Consider the following 19,040-nt stretch of genomic DNA (forward strand, 5'->3'; position numbering starts at 1 on the left):
AATCCATTTAATTTATTTTATAGAATTACTAGTCTTTAAGCCCGTTAAATTAACGGGTGCTAGAATAGATGTCTGTCTGTCTTTCTTTCTGTCTGTCTCTCTGGTCCCCTGTCTGTCATTCTTTCTTTCTCTCTCTATCCTTGGCTAGTGTTTGTCTGGGGAGGAGAAGGTTTCTTTCTCTCTTTCTCTGCTGTCTATCTGTGTTTATTCTATCTGTCTCCCTGGCCCCCTGTCTTTCTTTCTGTATGTCTCTCTGTCTTTCTCCCTGGCCCTCCTGCCTACCTGTATTTATCTGTTGTCTCTCTGGCCCCCTGTCTGTTTGTCTTTCTTTATGTATGTCTCTCTCCCTGGCCCCCTGCCTACCTGTATTTATCTGTTGTTCCATGCCTGATTGTCTCTCCGTGACCCCCTTCTGACTCCCTCCCCCCTCCCGAAAGCAAGGCCGTTACATTAATGGGTGCCCTGTGCAGCAACATTAGCGTTTCCTCTACCCCCTTTCCCTTCCTGTGGTCCCAACTACAAAGCTGGTGTGCAGCAGTCTTCACACGCTGCTTCGGGCCCTTCTACTGCCCTGATTTACTCTGGCACGTCCCTGATGACATCATCAGAGATGCGGAAGAGCAAATCAGGGCAGTAGAAGGGCCCGAAGCAGCGTGTGAAGACTGCTGCATATGCTGGAATCGCAAGGTTCGTAGTCGGGTCCGCGGGAAGGGAAGGGAAGGGTGGGGTGGCAAAGGACTCGGGTCCCGGGCGGCAGGGTCAGTTTTTCGGTTCGTCCCGGGGGGGAGAGGAGGCGCTCTTTGTACCCCAGTCCCGGCTTGTGGAGGCGATCGTCGGCTGGTTGGGATCAGGCTTGTGGAGGCGATCGTCAGCGTGTAAAGAAACTTCCGTATTGTGAGGTGGAGAGCAGGGAAGCTTGTCTGGCGCGCATGCACACTCGTGTCGTCGCGACGGATCAGGGAACACGACTTTTGAGTGCGCATGCGCGGCCTAGCATTTTATTATATTAGATTTTCAAACATTTAAAGACCACCCATCAAAAAATCCTAAGCATTCATTCATTTCATAAAATCAATGCAAAAAAACAGGGAAAAAAAAACTTCCAACACACCATATTACACATCATAAAGCTAATATGTATGTATGTAGCAGGGGTGCAGTTCAGACACTGGGTGAAAATGTTTGAACTGACCATGTTGTTGGTATTGTCTCTGCATATTGTTTAAACAATATCACCGGTATGCATTTCCTATCTTAGGGCTGCCTATTCAATAGACGTTAATATGTGAAACCTGATGTGCAGCGTGTGTAAGCAGCAAACATCGTGCAAAAAGTTGGAAACGCAGCCTTTGGGTTTCCATCAACTTCTAGAAATGTGCAGTGTATAAGAACCCAGAAAGGGCTTAGATCTCTCTGAATGGTGGATTCAAAGAAATACATGAGTAACATCAGAGGTATCTTAAACTCCTGCCTTGGGCGGGTGAATGTGTTTTGGGGCGATCTCCACCTTAAGATCAGGATCCCTCTAACACGGAGGATCTTACAGACAAGAGATTTGCAATTATCATGCCAAACCTACTAAAAGAGAGACTGTAAATAGTTTGTTGTTTGGCTGCAACTATACTGTTTATGAAGGAGAAATTAGGTTCTTACCTGCTACTTTTCTTTCTTAGACTCTCCAGACCGGTACAGTTCAGATGGGTAATAGCTCACCATGACCAGCAGGTAGACAGAGATAAAACTTTGGCTGTAATACTAATAGCTGTGCTTCCCTCTAGTCTAACCAGTCTGCCAAATAGCCAAGCAGAACTAAGAAGTGCTAATTACCACAGTAACATAAGAACATAAGAATTGCCGCTGCTGGATCAGACTAGTGGTCCATCATGCCCAGCAGTCCGCTCACGCGGTGGCCCTCTGGTCAAAGACCAGCACCCTAACCGAGACTAGCCCTACCAGCGCCCGTTCTTGTTCAGCAGGAACTTGTCTAACTTTGTCTTGAATCCCTGGAGGGTGTTTTCCCCTATAACAGCCTCCGGAAGAATGTTCCAGCTTTCCACCACTCTCTGGGTGAAGAACTTCCTTATGTTTGCATGGAATCTATCCCCTTTCAACTTTGGGGAGTGCCCTCTCGTTCTCCCTACCTTGGAGAGGGTGAACAATCTGTCCTTATCTACTAAGTCTATCCCCTACAGTACCTTGAATGTTTGGATCATGTCCCCTCTCAATCTCCTCTGTTTGAGGAAGAAGAGGCCCAGTTTCTCTAACCGTTTGTACGGCAGCTCCTCCAACCCCTTAACCATCTTAGTCGCTCTTCTCTGGAATAACAACTAACAGAGCAATACTGTTTGAAATTGCATAGAAGAAGCCTCTTCAGCAAAACATCCCCACAGCTCACTAGCTATGCCAGCTGAGCCAAAGCAGCTGTTCTTTTGATCTCCCCGACCCTATGAAAATATTAGAACCTGCAGAAAACACACACCCTTCACACCAATCCCATAAGAACAGCCAGACAGGGTAGAAACTGTACCGGTCTGGAGAGTCTTTTTTTTTTTTTAATCTTTATTGATTTTTAATCTAAAACAGTGCCAAACAAATAAAAGAACAATAGATCCTAAATACAATGCACTATTATATGTACAGGTAACACATATATCATTTGAGATTTCTTACAATTAATAATAACATAATATAACATATAATATAAATAAATATAATATACAGTGGTGCCTCACACAACGAACTTAATTGGTTCCAGGAGCAAGTTTGTTATGCGAAAAGTTCGTTATGTGAAACGCGTTTTCCCATAACAATACATGTTAAAAAAAATAATTCGTTCTGTAGCATAAAATATGCTAAGATGACATAAAAAAAGATAAATTTTTTGTTATTATTTTTATTTAGATACATCTAAAAACATACCGTATTTGCCGGCGTATAAGACGACTTTTCAGTACCTTAAAATCCTCCCCAAAGTCGGGGGTCGTCTTATACGCCGGGTACTGTTTACATGCCCTTACTTTACATGCCCTAACATCTCCTTCTTTACCTCCTTACGGTGCTTACAGTAAGTCCTCCTGGCCCTGGCGACCCCCCCCCCCCCCTAGTTGTTCGGGCCAGGAGGGAGCCTAAATCCTCCTGGCCACGGCGACCCCCTAACCCCACCCCGGACTACATTACGGGCAGGAGGGATCCCAGGCCCTCCTGCCCTCGACGCAAACCCCCCTCCCCCCAACGCCCGCCCCCCCCAAGAACCTCCGACCGCCCCCCCAGCCGACCCGCGACCCCCCTGGCCGACCCCCACGACACCCCCACCCCCCTTCCCCGTACCTTTCTGTAGTTGGCCGGACAGACGGGAGCCAAACCCGCCTGTCCGGCAGGCAGCCAACGACGGAATGAGGCCGGATTGGCCCATCCGTCCCAAAGCTCCGCCTACTGGTGGGGCCTAAGGCGCCTGGGCCAATCAGAATAGGCCCGGGAGCCTTAGGTCCCTCCTGGGGGCAGGGCCTGAGGCACATGGTCGGGTTGGGCCCATGTGCCTCAGGCCCCGCCCCCAGGAGGGACCTAAGGCTCCCGGGCCTATTCTGATTGGCCCAGGCGCCTTAGGCCCCACCAGTAGGCGGAGCTTTGGGACGGATGGGCCAATCCGGCCTCATTCCGTCGTTGGCTGCCTGCCGGACAGGCGGGTTTGGCTCCCATCTGTCCGGCCAACTACAGAAAGGTACGGGGAAGGGGGGTGGGGGTCGGCCAGGAGGGTCGCGGGTCGGCTGGGGGGGGCGGTCGGAGGTTCTTGGGGGGGGCGGTCGTTGGGGGGGAGGGGGGTTTGCATCGAGGGCAGGAGGGCCTGGGATCCCTCCTGCCCGTAATGTAGTGCAGGGTGGGGTTAGGGGGTCGCCGTGGCCAGGAGGACTTGGGCTCCCTCCTGGCCCGATATTGTGTGGGGAGTTGGGGAATCGGCGGGGCAAGAGGGCTTGGGCTCCTTTTTGCCCCGATCGTGTCGGGGAGTCGGGGGGGCAAGAGGGAGCCAGGCGGAGAGAGGGCAGTTAAGCGCAGTGCCTGCGCGGAAGGATGCAGCTCGGGCGACTTCGTTGTGTGAAATGAAGTTCGTTGTACGGATCAAGACATAAAGTTCGTTGTGCGCAGCGTTCGCTGTGCGAGGCGTCCGTTATGCGAGGCACCACTGTAAATGAAGAATAAAGTTACCTAAATGCCACCATCAATATTTAATTCCCTCTCTCCAAACCCCTCCCCCCCATGGATGTGTAAAGGTAAATGAACAGAAGGAAAGATAAATAATTAGATATTATGAATCTACAAATTTAGTCAATGGGCTCCAAACCTTATTAAATACATCACTAAATCCCCTACATTCTGCATTAATTCTTTCATATTTGTACGCATTGCACACATTCACCCACCAAAAAGTGTAACTTATTCTATCGTGGTTTTTCCAATTACTCGTGATCAATTGAATGGCTAAGCCTGTCATGATCATAAAAAGATGGCCCTTATATTTATTTAAAGTGGGTTACACATAGGGGCGTGGCCTGGCAGCGCACAAAATGGCAGTGTGATCGCGGAGCTCCTCAAACCCAGCCGACACGCAGAAAATTTGAAAAGCATGTCACAGCTTTTTCATTGATAAAAGTATAGAGGAAACTTTGTGGAGTATAGCAGCTACGCGGCAAGCGAAATTAGATAATGCTTTTGCGGCAGGAGGATCGGCAAAGTGTCTGAAACAAGACCAGATTATACCGTCGAAGGTACCTCTCCCTGCTGAAGCCGTTGACGTGCTGGACAGAAAAGAAATAATGGCTGAATTTCGGAGCATTAAGCAAATGCTTCAAGATAATGCAAGCAGGATTGCTGAGGTAAAAGAAGTATTGAATATTAACAGGCAGATGGGGGTTGCCAGTCAGAGAATGTTGTAATTAGAAAACAAAGTGGAGCAGTTGGAAATTAATGCGGTTCAGTGTAAAACGAATTGAAGAAACAACTTGAAGACTATGAGAATCATGGAAGAAGGAATAATGTGAAAATAATTGGTCTAGCTGAGAATTTGGAAGGGGGAAATGCTGTTCAGTTCTTGGAAAACCTTTTGCCAAAGTTACTGCAGTTAAATTCAAAACATCCCCTGGAAATAGAACGAGCACACAGAATTCCATCTAAACGGTCAGCTAACCAAGTGAAGCCAAGGCCTTTAATCTTCAAGCTCTTAAGATTCCAGCAAGCCTTGGAGATTTTGAATTTGGCTAAAGCTGACAGAAACTTAAATTATAAAGGATCAAAATTGCTGTTCTTGCCGGATTTCGCAAAAAAAAACAACTGCGGCCATAAGAAATCAATTTCTCCAGCTAAGACCTCAAATGAAAGAAAAGGGTCTTAAATATGGCTTGTATTATCCTGCAAAAATGAGGGTGACAAGTGGAAACAAGTCCATGAACTTTGAAGATCCTGAAAAATTAAAAGATTTCTTGACAAGTTCTAAGCCAAAGTCTATTTAAATGGTTTCAAGTTTTAAACCTTGACTTTACAATATTTTTCTGGCTTTTGGACAAATTAACTTGAAGTAAAAGAGGAACTTTGAAGAAAGAAAAGAGTAACATCTATAATAAGACGGAAAAGAGAATAGATGAGTTTTGTCATATTTAACAATCTCAAGATGTGTTGAAAAGAAGAGAAGAAAGAAAAGGAAAATAGGATGAAAGAGAAAAGAAAGAAGAGATATATTCAGAAATATCTCTAGTTTGCTTCATAATGAAATGATATTTATGCTCTGACATATTAACTTATAACTAGTATAAATTATTTTAATTGCATCAGATATGTTTATTGATTAAAGCGAAAGATGATTCTATATGATGAAATTGAATGCAGTAATTTAATTGAGTAATATTTGTTGTTTTATGAATATCTTAAGTAAATGAAAAGATGGATTAATATGTTTTGATAAAGTTAGTGGAATTGACTAAAAGAGAAAAAGGAGTTAATATTTCTGCATTTTGGGATAGGCATGATATTAACTTAAAAGGATATTCATGAAATTTAGAAATATGAATTATTTAATAGTAGTTTATTGATAGATGAATATCTTCTATAAAGATGATTAACTAAATTTCCACATAAAGGATATTAGAAGGTTTAAAATGATAATTGGTAATCCTGGTTCAATTAGGAAACTTTTAAAATATGAAGAACCTCTTTATGATAATAATTAGGACTACATTGATACAAGGGGTATTATTGTAAGATTATTTGATTCATAATGCATTAATGAATATACTATTATTTATTTATATGCTAAGAAGAAGATGTGATAGAATGTTGCCTGGGGGGGGGGGGGTATTGTGATTACTAATCCTATGTGTGTTCCAAGGCAATCAATTTATGGGGGGGGGGGGGGTAGGGGAGGGAAGAGGGTGGTGTTTTTTTCAAAATCAGGGATAGGAAGATAGGGAATGATGGGGATGAAGAAAATCAATTTTACTTTTCATTGGATATTATATGTGTAATGGTGTCTAATCATATCAAATTAAATAAATTTAATTATCATTGTTGGTTTATACAAATGGAATTAGATGGAGATTAAGATATTTTCATTGAATGTCAATGGCCTTAACCATCAAATAAAAAGGAAGAAAATGTTAGCTTTCTTAAAACAGCAAAATGCTGATTTGTACTTTATTCAAGAGATGCACCTGTCAATAATGGAATCTAGAAAACTGGAAGGGGGTTGGGTTTGCCAAAATTTTTTTGTCCCTGCAGTTGGCAAGAAGGCCTGGGTTGTCATATTAATAAATAAAAAATGTACAGCTAATTTTCAAATGATTGACTCGGATCCTTTGGGTAGGTGGGTACATGTAAAAATGAACATGGGAAATACTACTCTGGATTTGTTCAATGTGTATGCCCCAAATACGAATCAAATGGAATTTTTTAGGAATCTACAACAATTACTACTCCCACTGGCTACCTCTAATTTAATAGTGGCTGGAGATTTCAATGCTGTAATGGATCCATTAATGGATAAAAAACCAAGTAAAATTATGAAATTACTAGGATTAGATAATTTGGCACAATCTTGTAATTTAATAGATATGTGGCGCATACTTCATTTTAATGACTGGGAATTTTCCTTTTGTTCACAGGTCCATAATTCTTTTTCAAGAATAGATTATATTTTTGTCTCAAATCAAATAGTTCAGAAAGTAACAAAAGCCATCATAGATCCTATCATTTTGTCTGATCATGGTGGTGTATGGATTGAGTTACAGTCTGACGAACAAAATTACTCTAAGTCTGTTTGGAGATTTGATAATTCTTTGATTGTGGATTCAAATTTTCTTGAAGAATTTAAACTAAAAATGATTGAATTTTTCCAACTTAATACCTCAGAAGATATTAACATAGAAACATTATGGGATGCGTTTAAGGCTACCATGAGAGGTAATATTATTTCATATTCGGCTTATATTAGAAAACAACTTAAAAAAACAATTTTATGACTTGGAAAAATAAATTAAACATTTGGAAAATAAATTAATTGATAGATGGGAGCAAAATACCCTACAGGCTTTATTAAAATCAAAAGGCAAATATAATGAGATATCTTCTAAATTTGTAAGGAAAGATTTGTTTTCCCAGCAAACTCAGTATTATGGAAACTCAAATAAGGTGGGAAGACTATTGGCAAATTATCTTAAAGCAAAGAAAAGAAGAACAAAAATTATTGCAATAAAGGATGAAAATGGAGAAACACAAACTAAAATTGAAAAGATTTTAAAATAATTTCTAAATTTTTATAGAGACCTGTATTCTTCTGAGCCTTATGGGGATAGAGAAAAAGATGGTTTAGAATTTTTGAATCTAATTACTGGACTGAAGGTTCCTGAACATATAAAAAGAAGTTTAGAAGAGCCTATATCACTAAAAGAATTAGAATCAGCGTTGAAGTCTCTTAGAGTTGGATCCGCTCCAGGTGGTGATGGTTTTACAGTAGAGATTTATAAATCATTTCAAAATACCCTTTTACCCTATTTATTAAATTTATATCAGTTTCAACTGACTAAAGGTTGCATTAAAGGTACTATGGCAGAATCATTAACAATTGTTTTGCCAAAGCCAAACAAAGATCCCACTTTGTTTCAAACTACAGGCCTATCTCGTTAATCAATGTTGGTGGTAAACTTTTTGCTAAGATATTGGCTTTACGGTTGGCTAAGGCTCTCCCTTTTATTATTGATATGCACCAAACAGGATTTGTTGCGAAGAGATATTCATCTAACAATACTAGATTGGCATTTCATACTCTAAATTTAACAATGGAATGAGCCTTGAGAAAATCCAGAACAGGCTTCTTCTGAAGAAGATAGGTGGAAGCAATAGTCTCTTTGATCCAGTGCGCAATGGTAGCCTTGGAAGTGTCATCCCCCTTACGAGGACCCGCTAAGAGGACAAAAAGATGATCGACTTCCGGAACTCCAGGGTCAGCTGAACATAACAGTGAAGGACATGACAGACATCCAACTTGAACAACTGCCTCTGTTCCGAAGAGCCCTCCTGACTACCCATGACCGGGAGGACTACGGACATGAAAGGGTGAGACCACCTTCGGCAGAAAAGAAGTAATAAGCCGTAGCCAAGAAGGGAGGCCTACAAGAGAAAATCTACAGCTCAAACACATCTCACAGAAGTAATGGCCACCAGGAAAACCGCCTTGAGAGTAAGGTCTTTCAACAAGCAGGAACCCAGGGGCTCAAAGGGAGGACACACTAGCACAGATAGGACCAGATGGAGAACACAGGCCAGAACCAAAGACCGCACTGGGGCCGAAGCAATTCAGCCGCTCTCAAAAAGTGAACCAGGTCCGGAAAAGAAAAGCGCTTACCCTGCAGCAAACCATGAAATGCAGACAAAGCTGTAAACTGAACTCAGAGAAAAGACCAGGCCAGGTCCCTATCCAGGCCATCCTGCAAGAACTTCAAAATGTGAGGCAAAGAGGCACGAAAGGAAACCACTCCACATGCAGCACACCAAAAATACACCAAACCTGCACATAAGCATGCAAAGTGGAAAACATCCGGGACCCCAAGAGAGTGGCGATCACTTTCTCTGAATAACCTTTCTTACCTAGGCGTTCCCTCTCAAGAGCCAAGCTGTAATACAAAAGGGACCCGGATTGAACATTGGAATGGGGCCCTGAGTCAGAAGGTCAGGCAAAAGGGGCAGCAGAAGAGGATCTGCCATGAGAAGATGAACCAGATCTGCATACCAAGGGCCAGTCTGGAACTACTAGGATCACACGGCCGGGATGCCAAGCAATGCGAAGAAGGACTCTGCCCACCATCAGTCATGGAGGAAACACGTACAGGAGGCCCGCCATCGGCTAAGGCTGTACTAGAGCATCCAGCCCCTCAGCCTGAACATTCCTGCGCCGACTGAAGAACCATGGCGCTTTGACGTTGACATTCGTGGCCATCAGGTCCATGACCAGTGTCATGAGCAGAGAAGCCTCCTGCGCCACCAGATGACTCCTGGTTCCCCCCCAACGACTGACACGGTCTGAGAGACCCCGAACAGACTTGCTCGTCAGCAACGTCTGGAACGCTAGCAACGCCAGCTGGGTGACTCTGGGCTCCAGAACATAGATTGACCAAGACACTTCCTCCGGAAACCAGTTGCACTGAGTCGAGCGATCAAGACACTGAGCTCCTCAACCAAGAAGACTGGTGTCTGTGAAAAGCACTATCCACTGGGGCTGATCCACACTCACTCCCTGCACTAGATTGGAAAATTGCAGCCACCAACAGAGACTGCGACGAAATAAATCCCGAAGAAAAATGGAAGAGTCCAAATCATGTACATGGGGTGACTACCACTGAAGCAGAGCATGTTGAAGCAGGCGCATGTGAGCCCAGGCCCACTGAACCACATCCAAGGAAGCCACCATCAACCCCAAGACCTGGAGAAAAACCTGCACCCGAGGACACCAGGAAGCCATCAGAAGACGAATCTGCGACTGCACCTGACCTTCCCCAAGCCTCAGACAGAAAGACCTTCCCCAAGCTGGTGTAAAAAAGAACCCCAAGATACTCCAGGCACTGAGACAGAGCCAACTGGCTTTTGAACAGGTTGATTACCTATTCCAGCAATTGCAGGAACTCCACAACCTGAGCCATGACCCGGGAGCTTTCCAGAAAAGACTTTGCTCAGATCAACCAGTCGTCCAGATAGAAATGAACCAGAATGCCCTCCTTGCACAAGGCTGCCACCACAACCACCATAATCTTGGTGAACATCTGCAGAGCTGTGGCCAGACCAAAAGGAAGCACACAAAACTTGATAGTGCTGTCCCAAGATCGAATTGCGAACATGCAAGTAGGCCTCCATCAGATTGAGAGAGGTCAGAAATTTCCCCTGCTGAATCGCCAGAATGACAGATCTCAGTGTCTCTATGTGAAAAGACAGAATTTGCAGAGCCCTGTTGACCCCCCTTCAGATCCAAGATGGGCCAAAAAGTCCCCTCTTTCTTGGACACCATGAAGTAAAATTGAATACTGGCCGGTGCCACAATCCTGCAAAGACACGGGTACTACTGCTTTAAAATCTAGCAATCTTTCAAGCATCTGGTGACAGGCCCGCTTCTTCCTGACAAGGAGAAGCAAGAAAGTGATCTGGCAAGGAGTGGGAAAACTCCAGAGCATAACTGTCTCAAATCACCTCCAGGACCCACTGATCCGTTGTGATCTTGGCCCATCCCTGATAAAAGTCTCGCAACCAAGAGCCCACTGGAACCAAGGGAGGCACCGGAAAAGAGTCATTGGGTAGGACGGGCAGCGGGGGAACTGGCAGAGGAATCATGTCCCTCCCGACGGGCCCCCCGAAGGGTCTGGGGAGACCCAGAGGCAGGAAAAGCAGCAGCCCCTCGACCAGGGCGATATATCGGCTGAAATCACTCAAACGCCCCTGAGCAATGCCAACCTGTGCAGGTGGGTAAGCACAGTCTTCAGGAAAACAGAGCACCTTAGAGTTCGTTAAGGTCAGAACCAAATTGTCCAAATCCTCGCCCAACAAAAGACCCCTAAACGGGAAATTTCATCAGCTTAGCCTTAGATGCCGCATCCGCCAACCAAGCCCGGAGCCACAAGGTACAATGAGCAGCCACCCCGAGAGCCATGGACTTGGCAGACTCTTGCAACAGGTCATACATGGCACCCATCTCAATTTTGGCTACTTCCTGTTCCACCAAGGACCCACGGTCAAGGACATGCTCGGCCCACCGAAAACAAGCCCAAGCTACCAGACCGCCACACATTGCCGCCTGGACTGCAAGGGTAGTGACATCAAAATTCTGCTTAAGGAGGGACTCTAACCTATGCTCCTCAGAGTCCCTCAAGGCTAAACCGCTCTCAATGGGCACCATATGCCGCTTCACAATGGCCAAGACCACTGCATCCACCACCAGCGAATTCAAGGTATCCCTATCTCCCCCCCCCTGGGATGGGATACAGGCGAGCCATAGAGTGCACAAAACGAAAGGGTGCCTCTGGCGCTTTTCACTGCGCAAGAACAATATCCCAAATATCCTGATGCATAGGAAAAGAGCGGGATACTGAGCAGATCCCTCGAAGCAAAGGGTCCACCACATATGGGGGCTCCTTCACATCTTCCTTGAAATGAAACACCGAAGAGACCTGAAGAATAAGCTCCTGGAGCTCTTCCCCCTGAAAGATGTGCACCACTGATGCATCCTCACCAGCTGACGGAACCAAAAAACCGCTGTCAGGGGCATCTGTCTCCCCGAGACAGAGGTCTCTCAAAGGGTCCAGGTCCTCCTCAAGAGAAAACTGCTGCCCACAAAAAAAAAATCATTGACCCAAAAGACCCTTGGTTGCTTGGATGAGAGGAGATGGGGACAAAATCGGCACTGAGGGGTGCCAAACCAGAGTGGACGCAAAGGGAAACCCCCCTACCCCAAGACTCCTGGGGCAGAGCAGGACCCCTGGCCACTTGAAGATAAGCCTTACACAAGGCAAAAACAAAATTGGGGGGAAAAAATCCTGACAGCCCAATGGGACTCTCTGCCATAGCAGAGAACCCTTCAGAAATTACAGGGATAATAATTGAAAAAATGAAGAGTCAAAAAATTACTAATATAAATACAAAAAAACTGACTTCACTTGAATGAGCGACCTGTCTATGGAGGGTGATCAAAAAATTGTTAATTGCTCAGAGACATGAAACTCTGCAAGGAAGGTTAAAAAAAACCCTAGTAGTGGTAAAGAGTTTACCTTCCAGTCATTGCAACTACTTCAAATAATGATCATGCTCCAAGCCAAGGTCTTGAATAAATAAATAAATATCAAAGTCTTTCAAACACTCCTAAAAAATGTTTGGTGTTCTTTCTTCTTATAACTCATAAAGCAAACATCACTCTTGTAAATTGACTGTAATGCTTTAACTTATCTTATAGAAAATCCAGGAGTCCCAACATGGCCCCGTTTCGATTCCTGCTTCAGGAGGCCTAATTTTGAATGTTATAGGAATCCCTTAAAGCAATTAGTAACTGTTGTAAGTTGGTGATGTACAAACACACCTAAAAAACAAAGTATAACAAAGTCGAGTGTGACTGAAAATCACAATACTCACACTATGACAAAGATGTTGAAATAACTCATAAGGCTGAACCATGAGGGAAATACGCAAAAAGATCTAAACAGTACATACCACTGCTGGTTCTAATTGTTCCAACTGCCAGAAAGACGCCGCGGTTTACTCTTATTTTTAAACCAGCAGGCGAGGGTGCTTTCTGTGTGCGTGAAAAATGTGAAAACGTAAAACGTCATCCAAATTAAATACATAGCGCCAATTGAACAAAACCCAAAGGACCCCGTACACCATTACAATCCCCATGCACCAGACATACAACCAGACTCACTCATGAATCCACGTACAACCCCCCCCCCCAAAAAAAAAAACCACACCATACACCCTCCAAACAGATCAACCAACAAGCTCAACAGACCACTGAGCCCAATACCAAAACTCTATGGGGTCCCAACAGCAGCAGCCATTACACCCGACTGCCTCCTGTTCACAACCGGAGGGACCACCACAATACCCAAGGTGGTCACGAAAGTCAGGGCGGTGGCCAGAGAGTCAAAAGTCTGTGTGCGTCCATCTTTCTGAATCCTCAATTTTGCCGGATAAAGTAGGGCAAACTTCACTTTGTTGGCATACAAAGCCGAGCAAAATAGATGTAAATTCACGGCGCCGCACCGCTACTGCAGTAGAATAATCCTGGAAACCAAGAATATTTTTTATTGTCATGGTGTAGACCGTTGCCAGCTCGAAGGGCTTGCAGTATAGGAGTCTTGTGAGCAAAATTCAAGATCTTAAATATGACCACTTGAGGCCGGGAGCCCTCCGGGCCCCGAGGCCCCAAGCGATGCACCCTCTCCACCCGGAACTTTCCCAGGTGGGCATCCAGGGTAAGCGACTGAGGGATCCAGCTCTCCAAGAAGCCAGGCAGCTCCACATCCAAGATGTTCTCTGGGAGACCAACCAAACGCAAATTATTCCAACGAGCTCGGTTTTCAAGGTTGTCCACTTTTTGGGTTAGGGCCGTCAGCTCCTTTGCCATCCGAGCAGATCCCGACTCCAGGGGCTGCACCCGATCTTCCAAGGTACTAACCTGATGCTGAAAGTCGTCCATTTCAAGCCCCAGGCTGTCCAGCCGCTCATGCGCTGCGTTGATTTTATCTAGGAATTGTTGCAGCTTTTTATCAATTGCAGCTTCAACCACCGCTGTAACCTCCGCCACAAGATCAGCAGTCAGCACTGGACACGCTGTCGGGCTAGGTGGAGCAGCATCCGCTGCCATTTTAGATTCCTGAAGTCGTCCCCTATCTCGAGCGGGACGGATAGGTTTGGAAGCCATAAGCACCTCCAATTCAAGCAGCAAAAACGTCCACACCAAAATGAAAACCAGATGCACCTCCGAAAGTACTTGAGTCCCAAAAAGACGAATAAAGATAGATGGTAGGGCACACGAGGATGGGAGCAGCACCTTTCAGCGACCACTCAACCTCATGACGTCACTGGAAGTTAATTTATGTTTAATTAGTGTTTCCATGAGTTTACTCACTATGGATGTGAGACTCACCTGTCTGTAATTCGCAGCCTTTGTCCTGCAGCCCTTTTTGTGGAGTGGAATGACGTTAGCTGTTTTCCAGTCCAAGGGGACTCTTCCTGTACTCAGGGAAAGATTGAAGAGCACGGATAATGGTTCCACGAGGACATCACACAACTCTCTAAACACCCTGGGGTGTAGATTGTCTGGTCCCAAGGCTTTGTTCACTTTGAGTCTTGATAGTTCGCAGTAGACGCTGCTGGGTGTAAACTCGAAGTTCTGAAACAGGTCTTCCGAGCTTTGCCTTGCCTGCAACTGTGGACCGGACCCCGGCGCTTCACAGGTAAAGACTGAGCAGAAGTATTCATTTGGTAGTTCGGCTTTATCGGAATCCGATTCTACATAATTCCCATCTGGATTCCTAAGGCGTACTATCCCATCTGTGTTTCTTTTTCTGTCACTAATATACCTGAAGAAGGATTTATCCCCCTTCTTAATGTTCTTTGCTAGATTCTCTTCTATTTGAAGTTTGGCCTCTCTGACTGCCATTTTGACCACTTTAGACCTGGCCAGATAGTCTTCTTTTGCCTCCCCTTTTCCTGATTGTTTGTAGGAAATAAATGCTTTTTTCTTTTCTTTAACAAAGTCCGAGATTTGTGCAGTGAACCACTGGGGTCTATTGTTTCTCTGTCTTTTGCTTACTGTTTTTATATAGCGGTTTGTTGCTACGTGTAGGGTAGATTTCAGGGTTGACCACATAGCCTCTACATTATTGGTTACAGCTTGGTCTTGCAGCGCCCGATGGACGAAATCTCCCATGCTTTTGAAGTCAGTGCCCCGAAAGTTGAGGACCTTTTTGTTGTGTTTGATCTAGTGAAACCTTTCCTGAGGTTGAACCATACCATGTTGTGGTCGCTGGAGGCTAGTGTATCACCTACCGAAACCTCTGAGACGCTTTCTCCGTTGGTGAGTACCAGGTCTAGTATCGCCTGGTCTCTAGTGGGCTCCAATACCATTTGTTTGAGTTGTGCTCCCTTTATGGAGGCTAATAGCCTTCTGCTGCCACTGGTTGTCCTGGAAAGTGTGTTCCAATCTGCATCGGGCATATTGAAGTCCCCTAACAGTACTGTGTCCCCACGCAAAGTGGGACGATTAATTCTATATCCTTGTCTTCCTGTTGTCTTGGAGGTCTGTATACCACACCAAGATACAGGCATTTTTCATTTCCCCTGGCCAGGTTCACCCAGAGGGATTCCCCGGTGTACTTGACATCTGTGATTCTGGTAGTTTTGATGTCTTCTTTAGTGTATATTGCTACCCCTCCTCCTAACTTGCCCTCTCTGTCTCGACGAAGTAAGTTGTAACCCGGTATACCCATATCCCATCCATGTGAGTCCGTGAACCAAGTCTCGGATATCGCCACCACGTCTAGGTCAGCGTTCATTATTTCCGTCTCCAATTCCAGAATTTTATTGCCCAAACTGTGTGCATTAACATACATAGCCCTCCATACTTTATGTTTGCTAAGTCCCTATGGAGAGTTTCCCGCCTGAGTAAGTGTGACTCCAACGAGAGGAAACGTCACGTTGGACTTTGTCCTAAATGGCATTATGGGTCTTGGTCCTAAATGGCATTACGGATCCGGCAAAGGAAGTAGAAGTCACGGTCCCGCTGGGGACAAGTGATCACAACGTGATCAACTTCAAACTTGATGTCGGGAAAGGGAAAGGTACCAAAACCTCAACCACGACTTTAAACTTTAAAAAGGGAAGATACGACAGCATGAGAGCCATGGTGAAAAAACAGATCAAGAAAAAGATGGGCAAAGTCATAACGGTGGAACAGGCATGGTCCCTACTGAAAAATACTATCACGGAAGCACAAAGCCTCTACATTCCGCGGATGTCCAAAGTAAAGAAAACCAAAGGCAAAAGAAAGCCAGCGTGGCTTACCAAAGAGGTGAAGGAAGCCATAAATGAAAAGAAGGACTCCTTTAAGACGTGGAAATGCACGAAAACATCCAAAGCTTGGAACAAACATAGAGATGATCAGAAAAAAATGTCACAAGGCGGTGAGGGTTGCCAAAAAGGTCTACGAGGAGAACATAGCGCGAGAGGCCAAAAATTTCAAGCCCTTTTTTAGATAATTAAAAGGGAAAAAACCCGCATGGGAGGTGGTGGGACCGCTGGACAACCTAAACTAAACTAAACCTTGGGTTTGTATACCGCATCATTTCTACATTCGCAAAGCTCGACACGGTTAACAAGGGTTAGGGTAGAAAGGAACTCCAGTGAAAGGAAAAGACAAAATGAAGAAAAAATTTAGGACAGAGTAACCAGAGAGGAAAAGGGTGCATTAAGGATGACAAACAAATTGCAGACAGACTAAATTCCTTCTTTGCGTCTGTCTTTACAAAGGAAGACACCGCAACAATACCTGACACAGTGAAAATGTTCAAGGGAGTAGTACAGGACAGCCTCACCACAGTAGAAGTGGACTTGGACCAGATTTACCACCAGATCGACAAACTTAAAAGTGATAAATCTCCTGGACCAGATGGAATTCATCCGAGAGTCCTAAAAGAACTGAAATTTGAAATCGGAGAACTATTGCAAAAACTTGCCAACCTGTCAAAACAGGGACAGATACTGGACAACTGGAAGATAGCGAACATCACGCCAATATTTAAAAAAGGATCGAGAGGAGTGCCAGGCAACTATAGACCTGTGAGTCTCATGACTGTCCCTGGAAAGATGGTTGAGGCGCTGATCAAAGATAGCATAGTACGGCACCTAGACACACACGACCTGATGAAAGCCAGTCAACATGGGTTCAAGAAAGGGAAATCATGTTTGACGAACCTACTTCAATTTTTTGAGATAATGAACAGACAAATTGATAGTGGAGAACCGGTGGATATTGTATATGCTTGAGTACCTGATTGTAAAAACCGCTTAGATAACCTTGATAGGCGGTATATAAAAAAATCCTAATAAACTTATACTTGGACTTTCAGAAAGCATTCAACAAGGTTCCACATGTAAGACTTCTCAGGAAATTACAAGGCCATGGAATAGAGGGAGATATACTAAGATGGATAGGCAAATGGCTAGAGAACAGAAAACAGAGTGGGCATAAATTGGAAGTTCTCAGAATGGGAAAAAGTGACTAGCGGTGTACCCCAGGGCTCTTATTTAATATTTTCATAAATGACCTGGAAGAAGGAACATCCAGTGAAATCATCAAGTATGCAGACGACACAAAGCTATGCCGGGCAATCAGATCGCAGAAGGACAGTGAGGAACTCCAGAGCGACTTGAATCAATTGGAGAAGTGGGCAGATAAATGGCAGATGAATTTTAATGTGAAAAAATGCAAAGTGATGCAATTAGGCAGAAAAAATAAAAATCACAAGTATAGTATGTCAGGTGTAACTCTGGGAAAGACCGAACAGGAAAAGGACTTTGGTGTACTGATAGATAGGACCCTGAAACCGTCAGCGCAATGTGTGGTGGCGGTGAAGAAAGCAAATAGAATGCTAGGCATGATAAAGAAGGGAATTACGAGTAGATCAGAGAAAGTTATAATACCGCTCTACAGAGCCATGGTCAGACTGCACCTGGAATACTGCGTCCAGCATTGGTCTCCATACCTAAAGAAGGATATAAAACTGCTAGAGAGGGTGCAGAGACGAGCAACGAAGCTAGTGAAAGGTATGGAGAACCTGGACTACGAAGAACGATTTAGGAGACTGGGGTTGTTCTCCCTTGAGAAGAGGAGACTGCGAGGAGATCTGATCGAGACTTTCAAAATACTGAAAGAATTCGACAAAATGGAGCAGGGAAAGCAGTTATTTACAATGTCCAGTGTGACACGGACAAAAGGACATAGACTGAAGCTGAGGGGGGACAGGTCCAGGACGAATATCAGGAAGTTCTGTTTCACGCAGCGAGTGGTGGACACCTGGAATGCTCTCTCAGAGGAAGTAATTGCAGAATCCACCGTTTTAGGATTTAAGGGTAAACTAGATGCACATCTCCTTATGAGTGGCATAGAGTGATATGAGTAAGGGTAAATTAGATGCACATTTCCCTTGAGAAGCATACAGTGATATGGGGACTAAAACTATGCCAGGGTACACCTGGCAGGGCCTCTGCGTGTGCAGATCACCGGACTTGATGGACCCAGGGTCTGATCTGGAGATGGCAATTCTTATGTTCTTATGTTTGTATCAGCATTTGGCTACGGGCAGCCAGTAAGAAGACGCTAGAGCCTGGGAGACAGGGTCATGGGCACAGAGTTATTTTAGAAGCCTTATCGCCACATTTTGAATATGCTGGATATATGGTTGGAAAGGGCTGAAAGGCGTAGGTAGCGCTGTACATTATGCCATTTAATAGACAGTCCCTGCTCGGAAGAGCTTACAATCTAACTTGGACAGACAGACAGACAGGCATGACATATAGGGTTGGGAATGCAGAACCCAAGGTGAGAGAAGTTAGGAGTTGAAAATGATCTTGAAGAGGTGGGCTTTTAATTGGGCCTTGAACACTGCCAGAGACGGAACCCACCGTAAGGATTCAGGCAGCTTGTTCCAAGCATACGGCACAGCAAGGTAGAAGGGACAGAGTCTGGAATTGGCAGAAGAAGAGAAGGGCACAGATAGGAGGGACTTAACAGCTAAGCAGAACTCACGGGGGACCATAGGGGGAGATAAGTAAAGAGAGATATTTAGGGGCAGCTGAGTGAATGCATTTGTAGGTCAGTAAGAGGAGTTTGAATTGCATTCGGAAACAGATGGGAAGCCAATGAAGAGATTTGATGAGAGGGGTAACGTGAGTATAGTGGCTCTCCTGGAATATGATTTGTGAAGCCAAATTCTGGATGGATTGGAAGGAAGTGAAATGGCTAA

The 19,040-nt window shown here is 44.7% G+C and overlaps 1 protein-coding gene across 2 annotated transcripts in view; it reads right to left on the bottom strand.

The window, feature by feature from the left end:
- Nucleotides 1-19,040, bottom strand: part of CPNE2 (copine 2) — a 476,132-nt gene that overhangs the window by 289,416 nt on the left and 167,676 nt on the right. The gene's annotated exons all lie outside the window — the stretch shown is intronic.

Source organism: Geotrypetes seraphini, chromosome 4 (assembly GCF_902459505.1).
Source record: "Geotrypetes seraphini chromosome 4, aGeoSer1.1, whole genome shotgun sequence".
In the NCBI taxonomy this organism is placed as follows: domain Eukaryota; kingdom Metazoa; phylum Chordata; class Amphibia; order Gymnophiona; family Dermophiidae; genus Geotrypetes; species Geotrypetes seraphini.